This window comes from Myotis yumanensis, unplaced genomic scaffold, assembly GCF_028538775.1.
Source record: "Myotis yumanensis isolate MYYU_CA2020_CCGP unplaced genomic scaffold, mMyoYum1.0.hap1 SCAF_7, whole genome shotgun sequence".
In the NCBI taxonomy this organism is placed as follows: domain Eukaryota; kingdom Metazoa; phylum Chordata; class Mammalia; order Chiroptera; family Vespertilionidae; genus Myotis; species Myotis yumanensis.
The window spans coordinates 8,918,207-8,933,062 of record NW_027223758.1 but is presented as its reverse complement, the minus strand read 5'-3'; the positions used below and the strand labels follow the sequence as shown (position 1 = coordinate 8,933,062).

The following is a 14,856-nucleotide window of genomic DNA, read 5'->3' as shown; positions in this document are numbered from 1 at the left end:
CTCACAACCAGTCCTAAAAAAGAAGAAAAAACACAAAACAAAACAAACAAACAAATTAAAAAAAAAAAAAAAAAAAAAAAAAAAAAAAAAAAAAAAAAGCCCAATATATTCAACAATCAAGAAAACAATAGAAAGATAAGAGAGAAAAAAAATGGTTGGAAAGTGAAGAAGGATAAAGAATAGGTGTATAAGGATTTAGAGCAGTAGATTAGAAATAGGATATATAAGTAGGGTGGAATTAGACAGGGGGTAAAAAGAGGGAATTGGGAAAGTCTGGAGCAGGAATAGGGTAAGAGAAACAGGACACCAAAAGGGGAAAAGTAAGGAAGAGGGTTTTAGCAAAGAGGTGGAATTGAGATAGGGAAAATTAATGCTAAAGGAACGATGAAAATAGAATGGAGAACACTAATCCCAAAAGAAAATAAAGAGAAAATAAAATGGCACTTTAAAAAATGGTAGAATGGTAGGAGTAATAATACTGGTTAAAAATAAAAATGTGGTAATTGAAAGGGTAAAATCAGGTGATGGAAAAAGAAGAAAAAGAGAAAAAAAAAATTGGTTTCTTAGTAAAAAGGTGAAAAAATTAAAAAGAAAAAGAAAAAGAAAAAATTTGCAGTAGTGATGGTCTTTCGGTTCTTCTACTCTTCAGCCTGGTTCGCCTTAGTCCGGTCTGGGAAACGCTCCTCTTACCAGCACTGCATGGTCTGGGAAACGCTCCTCTCTTATGGGCACTGCATGGTCTGATCAGTTCCTCAGGATGCCCCCTTTAGTCTCAGTTCTCCGCAATCACAAAATCCAAATCTCAAATCTCCTGGCGCCAGCAAACCCGTGGAACTCCTTACCCTGGTCAGGGTCTGTGTCTGTCCCAAGAGACGCGGCTGTCTGCCATGCGGTCTCCCTCCGACCCTCTGGGCTCAGGTCTGGCAAACTTTCCTGCCCAGATCCCTGGTTTTTAACCTTTCCAGGGGAGGTCTGCCCTTCCAGGCTGCAAGCCGTCTCACCAGCTGAGTAAATTTGCCAATTCGGGGTGGGTGTTATTAGTTTCAGCTGCTTACTCCGTTTGCTCCGGGACAAGACCTGGGACGCGTCTGCCTATATCGCCGCCATCTTGCTTCCTCCAGCTCAGGAGAAAGTCTTGAAGATTTTCCTGAGGACCCGGAGAGCAGATGGACCAACTGTGATTCATGCTTTTTCTGGCTGAATATCTTTATATATAAAAGCCAAGCGACTGGAATGACGGAACGAACAGAATGACCAGTTGCTATGGCAAGCACTGTGGGGGCCAACCGACTTGATCGGGGCCCCAACTGGACCCCCCACAACCTCCTGCTGCCCCTCCCCCTGGTCAGCCTCGCCCCTGATCAGGGTGGGGGGCGATCGTGGGCAGGGCCAGCCAGCTGACCTTCCATGGCACCTCCCCCAGGCCAATCGACCCCCATCGGAGCGGGCTGGCCAGACCCCACCCATGCGTGAATTCATGCACCAGGCCTCTAGTTTTTAATAAATAGGTTTATTTTTAATAAATTGGTTTGCAAATGAACTATAAGCTACTTTATTTTTTGTTGTTAATCCTCACCCAAGGATATTTTTCTATTGATTTTTAGAGAAAGTGGAAGGGAGAGGGGGAGACAGAGAAAAATATCAATGTGAGAGAGACACATCAATTGGTTGCCTCCTGCACATATTCTGGCAGGGCCAGGGAACCTGCAACCAAGGTACGTGCTCTTGACCAGAATCGAACCTGGGACCCTTCAGTCCACTGAGCCAAACCAGCTAGAGCTAACCTACTATCTTCAGAAATTCTAGCAAAGATCCTGTACTTGCAAAACACATTAAAAAGTTACATTGGAGCCCAGCCATAGTGGCTCAGTGGTTGAGCATTGACGTATGAACCAGGAGGTCATGGTTAGATTCCTGGTCAGAGCATATGCCCAGGTTGTTGCCTCGATCCCCAGTAGGGGCATACAAGAGACAGCCAATCCATGATTCTCTCTCATCACTGATGTTTCTATCTCTCTCTCTCCCTCTCCCTTCCTTTCTGAAATAAAAAAATATTTTAAAAGAAGTTACCATGGGAATTTTAATGTCTCTGGGGGCCAAGCCAACATCTGCTGCATGTCTAGGTGCCTCTGAAGTCATCTCTAAAAAGGTAAGACTTGAAATCATAATCCTTGCTGAGAAGGGTATTTTACATTTTGCAGATGCTGTTCAGGGGTGGCTGCCAAGCAGAGATACAAGGTCAGGTGATGACAAAACTGAGAGGTGGAATCTAATTATCAACATGTACTAAGCATATTTTATTCATCTTTTTCCCTCTGAAAAGTAAGAAAAGGAAACGAGTGTTTGTAAACAACTTCTACACGACTCTCTCCCACCTAGGCAGGCTTCTGGTGGATGTAGGGATGCTTTTCCCTTAGGAGAGAGAGGGGGGAAGAGGGGTGCCGTGTGGTCTCCGGTGTGGGTTGTGAGACATGATGAAGTGTGGTACGCAGGCATAAACGTTTTCTGTAAAGAGAACGCTGTAGAACTGTGGTGGCTTCGTTCTGTAGTTTATCCTTAACAAATAGCAGGTTAGCAATTGCTGTCTGGGTTGCTGGTGTGCTGGGTTATAGGATTAGCTATGTGGCTGCCGCGATTGGTGGAATTAACTTGAAAAGGTGGAAGTTGAAATTGGGTGACAGGCTGAATGTTTGGTAGCATATGATCCTATTGTGGAGGGTGTTTATGTGGTTAAAGAATAATGTTTTGAAAAGACAAAAATCTTCATTTTCATACAAGGAAAAAATGAAGATGGACAAATGTTTTATTACTCTTATTAATTAATGATGGAACAAAGACATTACCACTCATTCAAAGGAGAATCCAAAGAATGGACAACTATATATCCCATCAGAAATGCTGAAATGAAATTGCTTGATAGATACAGAAGTGATCAGTATCCACAGGGCAGTTATGATGGCATGCCAGCAGACACCATGGACATTTCTGTGGGCAAGAATCATATACGTTACTTTCAATGTTTAGCTCAAAGACAACAAAAGATGGCGATAACCCACATACTGTAGACCGTTTGTGTTGGTTTCTACTTTAAAATCTTGCACAACTTTTCTTGACAATGCCTCAGCATAACATGCAAGGTTTATGGAAAAATTTGGCTTGCTGTCAGACTCAGAATAAATGCTAATGCCTTAGCCTGGCCACCAAATCCTTATGATGTGCATCCTTCCTATCTCCCTGACCTTATTTCTAGCACCTTCCCTCTTCTTACTCTGCCCCAGCCCACCACTCACTTCTTTTCTTTTTCTTGAATTTGTCAGAAAACTCCCAAAGTAAAGCATTTGTGTTCCCAGTGTCATTGAGATATGATTGATGGATAAGCTTGTGTAAATATAAGGTATACAACATGATGATTTGACACATGTATTGCCAACTAATTACCACAATAGAAATAGTTAACCTCTCCATCACTTCACATAATGATTGTGCGTGTGTGTGAGTGTGTGTGTGTGTGTGTGTGTGTGTGCTGAGAACAGTTAAGATCTGCTCACTTAGCAGCTTTCAAATATACACTACAGCATTGCCAACTATAGTCACCATACTGTACGTTATATCCCCAGAACTCAGTCATCTTATAAGTGGAAATTTGTACTCTTTGACCAACATCTATTCATTTTCCCTACCCCAAGCCCCTGGCAACCACCATTTTACTCTGTTCTTATGAGTTTGGCTTTTTAAGATTCGTATAAGTGCTATCCTACAGTATTTGTCTTTCTTTGTCTGATTTATTTCACTTAGCATAATGCCCTCAAAGTCCATCCCTATTGTTGCAAATGGCAGGATTTCCTCTTTATACCCCTCATGGCTAAATAATATTTCATTATTTACACATATACATATACATATCCCCACAGCTTTATCCATTTCTCTGTTGGTGGGCACTTAGATTGTTCCCATATCTTGGCTACTGTGAATAATGCTGCAATGAATAGAGGAGTGCAGCTATCCCTTCGGAATCCTGATTTGGTTACATGTCCTTTGGATATATCCCCAGATATATACTGGTTTTCACAGTGGCTGTAAAATTTGACATTCCTACCGGCAGTGCCCAAGGGTTCCCTTTTCTCCACATCCTCGTCAACACTTGTTATCCCTTGTCTTTTTGATAACAGCCACTTGAACAGATTTGAGGTGACATCTCATTGTGGTTTTAGTTTGCATTTCCCCAATGAGTAGAGATGTTGAGCATCTTTTCATGTACTTGTTGGCTGTTTGTGTGCATTCTTTGAAAAATGTCTCTCCAGGTCCTCTGCCCATTTTAAAATTGTATTGTTTGCTTTTTTTTTTTTTGCTACTCAGTTGGATAAGCTCCTTATGCATTTAAGATATTAACCCCTTATCCCTTTACAGCTTGCACATATTTTTCCCACTCCACAGCTGCTTTTTCGTTTTGTTGATTGTTGCTTGTGCTGTGCAGAAGCTTTTCAGTCTGGTGTTGTCCCACTTGTCTATTTTTGCTTTTGTTGCTTGTGCTTTTGATGCCATATTAAAAAAAATGTTGCCAATACCAATGTCAAGGAGTTTATTTTTCCTATGTTTTCTTCTAGGAGTTTTATACTTCAGGTCTATGTTTAAGTCTTTAATTCATTTTGAGTATGTTTTTGTGAGTGGTGTAAGATATGGGTCCAGTTTCGTTTTTCTACATGTAATTATACAGTTTTCCCAACACCATCATTTATTAGAGAGATACCCTTGCCCCATTGAATGTTCTTGGTTCCCTTGTCAAATATTAGTTGATTGTATATGTGTGAGTTTATTTCTGAGCTCTTGATTCAATTCTATTGGCCTATGTGTCAGTTTTTATGCCACCACCGTACTGTATTGATTACTATAGTTTTGTGATATAGTTTGAAATCAGAACTTGTGATGCCCCAGCCTTGTTCTTTTTTCTTAGGATTGCTTTTGGTATTTGGGGTCTTTTGTAGTTCCATAGGAATTTTAGGATTGTTTTTTTCTATTTCTGTGGAAATGCTTTTGGAATATTGATAAGAATTTTAATGAATCTACAGATGGCTTTGAGTAGTATGGACATTGAAACAATATTAATTTTTTAAATCCATGAACACAGGATATTTTTCCATTTGTGACTTCTTAAATTTTTAAATTAAACTCTTATAGTTATCAGTGTATAGCTCTTTTACCTCCTTGGTTAAATTTATTCTTAAATATTTTATTTTTTAGGCTATTGGAAATAGAATTGTTTTCTTAATTTTTTTAGACATTTCATTGTTTGTATAGAAACACATCTGATTTCTATATTTTGATTTTGTATCTTGCAACTTTACTAAATTTTTCAATTAGCTTTATCAGTTTTTGCTGGAAAGTTTAAAATATTCTGTATATGAGATGTCATCTGCAAACAGACAATTTTATTTATTTATTTATTTGCAGATTGGATGCTTTTTTTCCCTTCTTTTTCTTGCCTAATTGTGTCAGGCATTATACTGGGCCCAGGGACAGAGTTGTGAACAAATACATCTTTTTCAGAATTATAGCTTTTGAGTATTAGGATACATTGTTTTGGATAATAATAGTTATCAAAAGGTTTCTAAAAGGGGTTACACTTTGTTGAAGACTCAAAGGGGATATGGGACAAGGGATAGCAATTTAATATTTGGGAACAATATTTCCAGGCCATGCCTAAACAAAGGATTTGAAAAGAGAGCATAAAAGAGAGAATTTGAAAACAGAAATTAATTGCATTAAAGCAAGGCTTGGCTCTAAAAGCTGAAATTAAATATAATATTTTTTAAAAGATGTTTTGGGAATGGTAAATTTTTAGATTTAAAATATCTGAATCATATAATTTTCCCTGTTTGTAGACTCTTGACTTCATAATATATTAAATTTGATGGGATGCAAATGCACATTTTAACTTACACGAAGTTGATTTTATAGACAACAAGTTTTATTAGATTTTTCTGAGAATGATGACAGTTGAATTTCTGCTTTTGATTTTTAGCACCTGTTTAGACAGACATAAATAAAGAATTTGTCAAAAGGAACATATTAACCCAATTAATTTCTAGTTCTGTAGCGCATTTTCCCCCCAAGAGAAAATGCATATATCCATCAACACAGATCCACTCTGACAAATTAGCTTTGATCCTTTGTTCACAGCTAACATTAAGAAAATGTAATCAGGTATGAACCATGCTTGTTCTTCCAATAGAGTGTAATTTTAATGTCTTACAATTTGAAGACTTAAAAAAGGAATCACACCAAAGAAAATTATTCCTTTCAGAATCCAGTAATAGAACTGCCACAAAGGTCAAAGTTATCTAGGAAAAAGAGAGCTAATTCATGTGTGTAAATGAAAGTGGACTATGGGTTAACATTTAGGCTTAGTGAAACATTGACTTTTGGCTTCTAGGTTTTTATAGATTATTAAATAAACCAGCCCAGAGAATGATTTATTTTATTCAAACTATGCTTGGGAAGCAACATGGCAGCAAAGCCAAGCTCAACTTTTAACTGTCAGTCAAGCCTATAGTTTTTGGTTTGGCTGTCTTAAAATGCTGAAAAAATATGCATAAAGATTGTGGGGATTGTAGCTACTTTGTAGTTAGCAACAAGAATTTGGCCCATGTCAAATGGGGAGTGATGGCATGTGCCTCTTTTTTAAGATGCTTACTGGGTATTGGTTATCTACTGCTACCTAAAAATTTCTCCAAAACTGTAGCTGAAAACAGCAACAAACATTTCTTATCTCACATGGTTTCTTGACTCAGGAATTCAGGAGCAGCTGAACTGGGAGATCTAGCTCAGGGTCTCTGTTGAGTTTGCACTCAATATATCAGCTGGGGCTGTGTCATCGGAAGGCTCGACTGGGGCTGGGGATCCACTTCCTAGAAGGCTCCTTCACAGATTGCCGGTTGTTGGCAGGAGGCCCCAGTTCCTCAACAAGAGGAGCTCTCTACAGGCTACTTACCTTTTCTTGTGAGATTACAGCTGGCTTCCCCCAGAGCAAGTGATCCAAGAACGTAAAATGGTAGCCATGACATTTCTCATGACTTAGCTTGGGACGTCACTGTTTTGTTTTTGTTTTTTGTTTTTTTTCCACACAATGTTTTTATTTTTATTCAACTATAAGCAAACAACAGAATTAACACAACATTTAGCAACTCCAGACTGGCTTTTGCTACACCAGTGAAGAGTGATAAATTTAACAGGCACAGACTAACACATTTCAGAGAACCTCTCACCCAGCCCTGCAGCTCAACAGCAAAGGGACTCTCCAGACTGGGTTGTTATTCTTATATCAACAATCTGATGACTATATCATAGTACCGAAATAGACCCCCAAAATGGAGTTTAAATTTGATCAACACAAATCCAGGGTGTGTGAGCCTGTACAATGATAAAGGACAGGCAGAAGGAAAAGTCACCCTACACCTCTGTCTGCTCAGGTCTCGCCTGTGAGAGTGGGAACAGGGAAGAAGAGAAATCAACATGTATCACTGACCTTGAGAACACTGCTTGGGCCCCCCAGGCCATGTCTGTCTCCTGGCTTTCCCCTGCTTCCCAGCCAGCTGCTCATAGAGTCATTCCATTCCACTTGGTAACACATGCCGGCCACTGGGGACCCGAGGTCGTACTTTTTGCGGAAAGATGCCATCTTGAATTTGCCACGGTGGTCTCCAGATGGGTTGCTGAGAATGGGCTTGTCACATTTGGTGGCTTGGCCTGCCCGAACCAGCCAGAAGTAGCAGTGAAGGCCCTTAGGAGGCCCAGAGCCCACACAATCAGAGAGGATGGTGCCACTGCTGATATCGTTGCCCTTCATGTTGACCACCAGGAAATGGTGCCATTCCCTGAATTTGGGGTCCTTTCTGCTTGGAGCATCTGGGTCTGTCAAGACCAGGGTGTAGAGTTTACTTGGATCAAGGCCATCCCGTGAAATGACATTGGGCCAGTTCTTAACCTGGGTGGGTGTCAGCACTTTGCCCAGCTCGTCGACCTCCGCCCCAGAGTATTTGACCTGCAGCGGGTGCTTCAGCCTCTTGTCCACTTCCTGCAGGCTCAAGGGCCAGGACCACTGGCTGAGGTCCACCAGCCTCGTGGGGCCGAGCAGGAGGACAACCGGAGAGATGCAGGGGAACCAGGGGCAGGTAAACAGCCCTGACTGGAAGTCCGTCACTGTCGTTTCTGAAGTATCCTACGCAGCCCTGTTTAAGGTCAGAGGGTGTGACACACTAGAAGGTGGGGACCACTGAGGACCGTATTGGAGGCTAGCCACCACAAATTTCCTGGGAAGTGGACAATAAGGCAGATCACAATTTTAAGGAATTTTATATTGGTTATAAAGAAACAGAGAAATGAATGCAACCCAGAAGAAATATAGCATTGAGGTATTTAAGAGTAAACTGGTTATTACCACCAGATAAGTTTTTAATTGACCTTGAGATGCACCAACCTTAGACCTAATAGAAACAGTGACCAGTTCTAAATAATTAATGTGCTGGCTCAGAAAAAACGAATATCTCATTCTGGCAGGAGAGTAAAAACAGAAAGCAGTCCCTCGGTCTTCTCTGGAATGCATTGGCAAATGCGTACTTTTCCCCGTTCTCAACCTGTAAGCATCTAAGAAACTATTCAATTTTCTAGAAAGATGGTAGATTACTGTTGGAGACCAGTTCCCTACACTGCTGTACGTGACTGGACTGTCACAAAATGTTCCTACATTTAACGTTTGAAAATATATTTTCTGAAGCATTTACTATGCAGCTTGTTGAATTATCTGCAGATAATTTGTGCAATCTGTACATGGAACCAAGAGGTGTGGATATGCGAAAAAGGTGCAGTTATTTACGGACCATTAATCTTTCCATTTACCTTAGATTAATTAAACCTAGAGTCATAAGACTGTTTCAAATTACATGATCTTGGACAAATCATCTAAACCTCTCCAGGTCTGTTTTCCCATAGGTGATGTTCATTCACTCATAGGCAGTTCACAATTATTTATCTGTATCTATGTGCCTCCTACTCTTCTGGAAGGTAGGGACACAGAGAGGATCACGAGAGACATGGCCTTTATGTTCTAGTGGGAGACACATGAGATAAAGACAGACATGCTACCAAGCAGATGTGAGAGTGCTCTGAGACGACAGATCGGCAGGGTCACAGGAGTTCAATGGAGATCAGAAGTTAGGGAGGGCCGCCCTGGTGCAAGCAGAGATCTGCAGGAAGGCAGGTGTTGGGCCAGGCACAGAACGGCAGGAAGAGTGTTTAGGCAAAGGCATCGTAGGTGCCAGCTCCTGAGGCTGGAGTGTCCTCGATGTGTTTGGGGATGGAAGTGTGCCTTGAATTGAGTGAGCAATGGGAGGGGAGATGGGAAGGGAACTGGGGTGAGATCATGAGGGTCTTTTGTGTCTCATCATAAGGCTTTTGTGTTTGATTATGAGTGACTCGAGAAGCCACTGGAGGATTCTGAGCAGAGAAGTGACTTAATCTGACATAGGACTTAAAAGGATCCCTGAGGATGCTTAGTGAAAAATGGGTAGTAGGGACTCAAGCGGGGATGGATTCAGCCCACCAGTACATGGAACAATACTCTTTCGTTCATTAGCCCAGGAGAAAGATGGTGGTGAGTAGCTGGTGAGGAGGAAGGTTTCCAACTGGAAACCTTTGAAGATGTGCCTGCTTGTCTTCCAGACCCGCCCGGACCATTGAATAAGGTCAGGTGTGTAAGCCCACCCCATGCGATGTGCTGCCAAGAAGAGCCATCTCCTGTCCTATTTACTTGACTGCTGCCTCAACCCACATCATGCTCATTTAGTCTTTACAGAACGAGTTTATGAACTATTGATATGTATTCAACTGAACTTTAACCTGAATGTGCACACCTGGTTGACAAGCAAACACTATAATTTCCACCCCTTCCTTATTTGCCCCAGGGACCTTCTAGCTACCTTATAGGTGAAAGAATCCAAACAGCAAACAACAGGCCCTCTTGGTCTTTGAGCATAAGAATTGCTATATGAGGAAGAGTGTGTGTCTTACAGGTGATTTAAGAGACAATTTAGGGCTATTTTTTTCTGTGCGTTAGATCAGTACTTTCAAAATGAATATAATGCAAGACCTCTTCAATTTTATTAGACACTAGAGGCCTGGTGCATGAAATTCATGAACGGATGCAGGGTTCCCTCAGCCCAGCCTGCACCCATTCCAATCTCCAATCGGGGACACCCCTCTCACAATCTGGGGACGCTGGCTCCTAACCACTCACCTGCCTGCCTGCCTGATTGCTCCTAACCTCTCTGCCTGCCTGCCTGATCACCCCTAACTGCCTCTGCCTGCCTGCCTGATCGCCCCTAACTGCTCTCCCCTGCCAGCCTGATCTTGCTCTCAACTGCCCTCCCCTGCTGGCCAATTTGGTTCTGATTGGTCAGTTTTTATGCCAGTCAGTGTCAAAAGCTCCACCACCTAGGCAGCCATTGGCTCCTCACAGTTGACCCAGATTTGGTTCTGATTGGTCAGTTTCTATGCCAGTCAGCATCTCTGGGCCTATCAATGGGGCCTGATCAGAAAGATGGGGCTGATCAGCAGCCTGGTTGGAGGCCAGGAGAGAAAGAGAGGCAAGTTCTGATCAACAGCTGCCTCAGAGGCTACGGATCAGACCCTGCCTCTCTCTCTGCAGGCCTCTCTCTGGGCCTGATCCACAGCCCTGTAGGCAGTCAGTTCTGGGTTGGGGCACCTTCAGTGACCCCAGCACTGACTTCCGGTCTGGTGGAGCCTTTGGTCGTTAGGAGCCTGGCTCTTTATTATCTACACTAATAAAAGAGAAACATGGTAATTAGCGTACTACCGCTACCCTTCCCATTGGCTAATCAGCATATTCTTATGCAAATTAACTGTCAGCCAAGATGGCGGCTGGCAGCCATGCACTGAAGCGAGCAGGGAGGCTTGCTTGCTCCCGTGACTGCGGACTCCAACGTTCCCCGCCTGCCGCTGCCGGCCTCTCAGCTGCAACTCTAAGCAACTATGTACTATGTTGCAAATAAGAAGCTAAACAAAACCCCAGAAACCGTTGTCAGTCAGCCAGGTTCAGCCAGCCGGCTGCAACATTGTATCGATGTTTTCAGCAGCGAGGCCTCAGAGCTAAAGCTGGCCCAGAATAAAAAAAAAAAAAAAAGAAAAAAAGGAGCGGTTGGAAGCTTCAGTCACCTGCTTTCGGAAAACAGCCCTCAGCCTCTCACCCAGACTGGCCAGGCACCCCAGTGGGGACCCCCACCCTGATCCAGGACACCTTTCAGGGCAAACCAGCCAGCCCCTGCCCATGCACCAGGCCTCTATCCTATATAGTAAAAGGGTAATATGCCTCCCAGCACCGGGATCAGTGGAGCAGCGAGGCTCCCGGCACCGGGATCAGCGTGACAGGGGAAGGCGCCCCAACCCCCTGATCAGCCCTGCTCTGTGCCTGATAGGGGGGAGCTCCCCAATCCCCTGATCGCCCTGCGGCTCTGTGTTTGACAGGGTGCGGCGCACCAACCCCCAGATCGGCCCTGCTCTGTGGGTGATAGAGGGTGGCGCCCCAACCCCCCTCCACGGGCCTTGCTCTGTGTGTGACAGCGTAGAGCCATAACCTCCCCATTGGCCCTGCCCTGAGTGTGACAGGGTGCAGCACCCCAACCCCCTGATCCACCCTGCTCTGTGTGTGACAGGGTGTGGTGCCCCAGCTCCCCTATCGGCCCTACTCTGTGAGTGACAGGGGGGAGCTCCTCAACCCCCTGATCGGCCCTGGTCTGTGCGTGACAGGGGGGAGCTCCCCAACCCCCTGATCGACCCTGCTCTGTGTGTGACAGGGTATGGAGCCCCAACCCCCCTGATGGGCCCTGCTCTGTGAGTGACAGGGGGCAGTGCCCCAACCCCCCAATCGGCCCTACCCTGAGCATGACTGAGGGTGGCATCTCAACCTTCCGATCCGCCCTGCTCTGTGCATGACGGGGCGGCGCCCCAACTCCCCAATCGGCCCTGCTCTGAGCCTGACCAGGGGCTGCACCTAGGGATTGGGCCTGCCCTCTGCCACCCGGGAGCAGGCCTAAGCCAGCAGGTTGTTATCTCCCGAGGGGTCCCAGACTGCAAGAGGGCACAGGCTGGGCTGGGGGACCCCCCTCCCCCCCCCGAGTGCACAGATTTTTGTGCACCGGGCCTCTAGTATAGATATAAAGAAAGTAAAAAGAGTCCAATCTTCTTCCATCACCATATATTTGACCCCCTTTTTCCTTTACCACCCCTCCAACCCCTTCTCTGGTAACCACCACACTATTGTCTGTATCCATGAGTTTTTGTTTACTTGGTTTTCTTGTTTGTTCATTTGTTGCTTTCAGTTTTATACCCCACATATAAGTGCAATCATATGGTTCTTATATTTTTTCATCTTATTAACCAATGCCACCCTAATACATTTAATTAAAAAATTAAGTCTTTTTTTTTTACTAAAAAACAAAAATAAAATAGTGAAATGAAAAAAGTGATGTTAATTTTAATGATCTATTTTATGTAACCCAATATATTCAGAGTATAATTTCAACATGTAACCAGTATAAATATTATTAATGTGGTAGTGTACATTCCTTTTATGCATATGAAGCATGTAGGGTTTAGCTTGTATGTATTTTACAGTTACAGAGCTTGCTTCTCAGGTTAGACTAGGCACATCATGGATCTTAGGGTAGACTAGGCACATGGTGGACCCCAGGTTAGACTAGGCACACACTGGATAGTGCAAAGGGAGACTTTAGCTGTAACCTCAGTTATGAGGAAGGAAGGTTTTAGGCAAAGGTTCTCCAGAATCATGTGAGGCTCATCTGGGAAATTTTTTTAAATCCTTACCTGAGGATATGTTTTTATTGTTTATTAATGAGAGGGAGAGAGAGAGAGAGAGAGAGAGAGAGAGAGAGAGAAACATCAGTTGTCTCCTGTACTCACTCGCTCCAACTGGAAATCAAACCCACAACCTGGCCATGTGCCCTGACCAGGAATCGAACCCATGACCCTTTGGTGTATGGGACGATGCTCCAACCAACTGAGCCATACTGGCCAGGTCTCCGGGAAATGTTTTATACCAAAGCGTTTGCTTGTCAACCAGGTGTGCACACTCAGGTTAAAGTTCAGTTGAATACATAACAATAGTTCATAAACTCGTTCATCAGCCTCACTTCTGATCTTTGGTGCTAGTGGGGACCAGATAGCAATGCTGTAATTTCCCCAGGGGTTCGATGTAGGCAGACAGTTGATAAACCTTCCAAAAGAATGAGGTCACTTAAAGGAAAAGGCCCAAGTAGGGGCTCTACAAGCAGTCTGTATGCATGGCTCACTTTAAGAATCTTTGTCAAGAACCTCAACTTTCATTTGTTCTTCCTGCAGCCGAGCACGTGCCTTGATTAGAGATCATGCTTCTCTTTTATAAATTGCCCTCTTCCCAGTTACCCGAGAAAGGCTCGCCTCATCCGGCATCGTACTCTTGTGTATTGCCCTGAAGAATAACATTTCCAGATTTTTTTTAAAAAAGCAAACAAAAAGGAACAAAGAAGAAATTGAAGAGAAGCAGCCTGTAATTGAGTCAGGGCAAGCCATCCTCGCCCTGCGCTCAGCCATCCATCTCATTAAGGAGAAGCCTGGTAATGAATTTCCTGCTAACCTTCACCAGACATGTATGTTGTTTTGCTCAGTCGTGTGCTAATAGTAAGTGTAATTACAAATCCACCGAGTGCAACATTTTAATGCTGAGGGCTTATGGTCATAGGAAACCTAAACAAAAGTTTAACATTTTAGTTTCCCTACATATTTTTGTTGCAAAGAAGGAGGTTGATCAATAGATTTTAAAGCAGAGGTTGCCAGCCTCACGGACCACCAGTGGTCTGTGGACCACCTGTTGGTGAACACTGTTTTAAAGCACAAAAAATTGTCTTAAAGTAAGATTCTGTGGTAGATGTGGAATAGCTGAACAATTTCAGGGGAAGAGGCAAACTGTGGGAAATATCTGACTGCTGACAGAGCATTCTTGTTCTTGAGTGGTCTTTGAAATGGGTGATGGTGGATGTCAAATTGGGATGATAGTTATATTCCTTCCAGTGACTATAAAAGATTGATGTAACTTTCTAAAAAAGTCAATGCAATACTTTCAATATTACAGAAATGACGTTCTTTTCAACTGATGATGAAAAGATGTAGTTGTCAACTTAATGTGTCAAGGTATATAAAGATTTAAAAAAAATTTTTTTAGAGGATTAGGGAACAAAAAGCAATTGCAGACCAAGATTTAGTATACCTGCCAACCAGGATTTGAGTCAAGTTCTTTCATTTCCTACTTAAATGCCCTGTGCCAAGTTGTTTATCCTCTTTAAACCTCAGTTTCTTTATCTGTAAAAACGGAATAACAATACCCACCTTCATTAAGCTGATGTGGGGATGAAATGTGCTACAGTAAATTGACATATAATTAAGTACTGAAAATTGGTATCCCTCATTATCGATTGGCAGAATAAGTGGAAGAAGTGATGCTTATTGTAGCAGTAAAACCCATGAGAAACTCAAGCAAGCTTCCCAGGAGAAGTCCCTGCCCCCTCCAGCCTCAGGCAGGCTGGTGTATAATAAGTGTCCGAAAGAACAAGTTGGATTGACGAGGATGAGAAATAACTTGTCATAACTATTAATTCAACTGAAGAGCAGTCCACCATTGACTGTCCCTATCTCTTCTCCACACTCATAATCTCCTATGTGGTTTGCAAATCTGGATAATTCTGATCTCACACACACACACACACACACACACACACACACTGCAACGGTCAG

At 43.2% G+C, this 14,856-nt stretch overlaps 1 pseudogene; it reads right to left on the bottom strand.

The window, feature by feature from the left end:
- Positions 1-7,514: 7,514 nt before the first annotated feature.
- Positions 7,515-14,856, bottom strand: part of LOC139014343 (phosphatidylethanolamine-binding protein 1 pseudogene) — a 75,876-nt pseudogene continuing 68,534 nt past the window's right edge.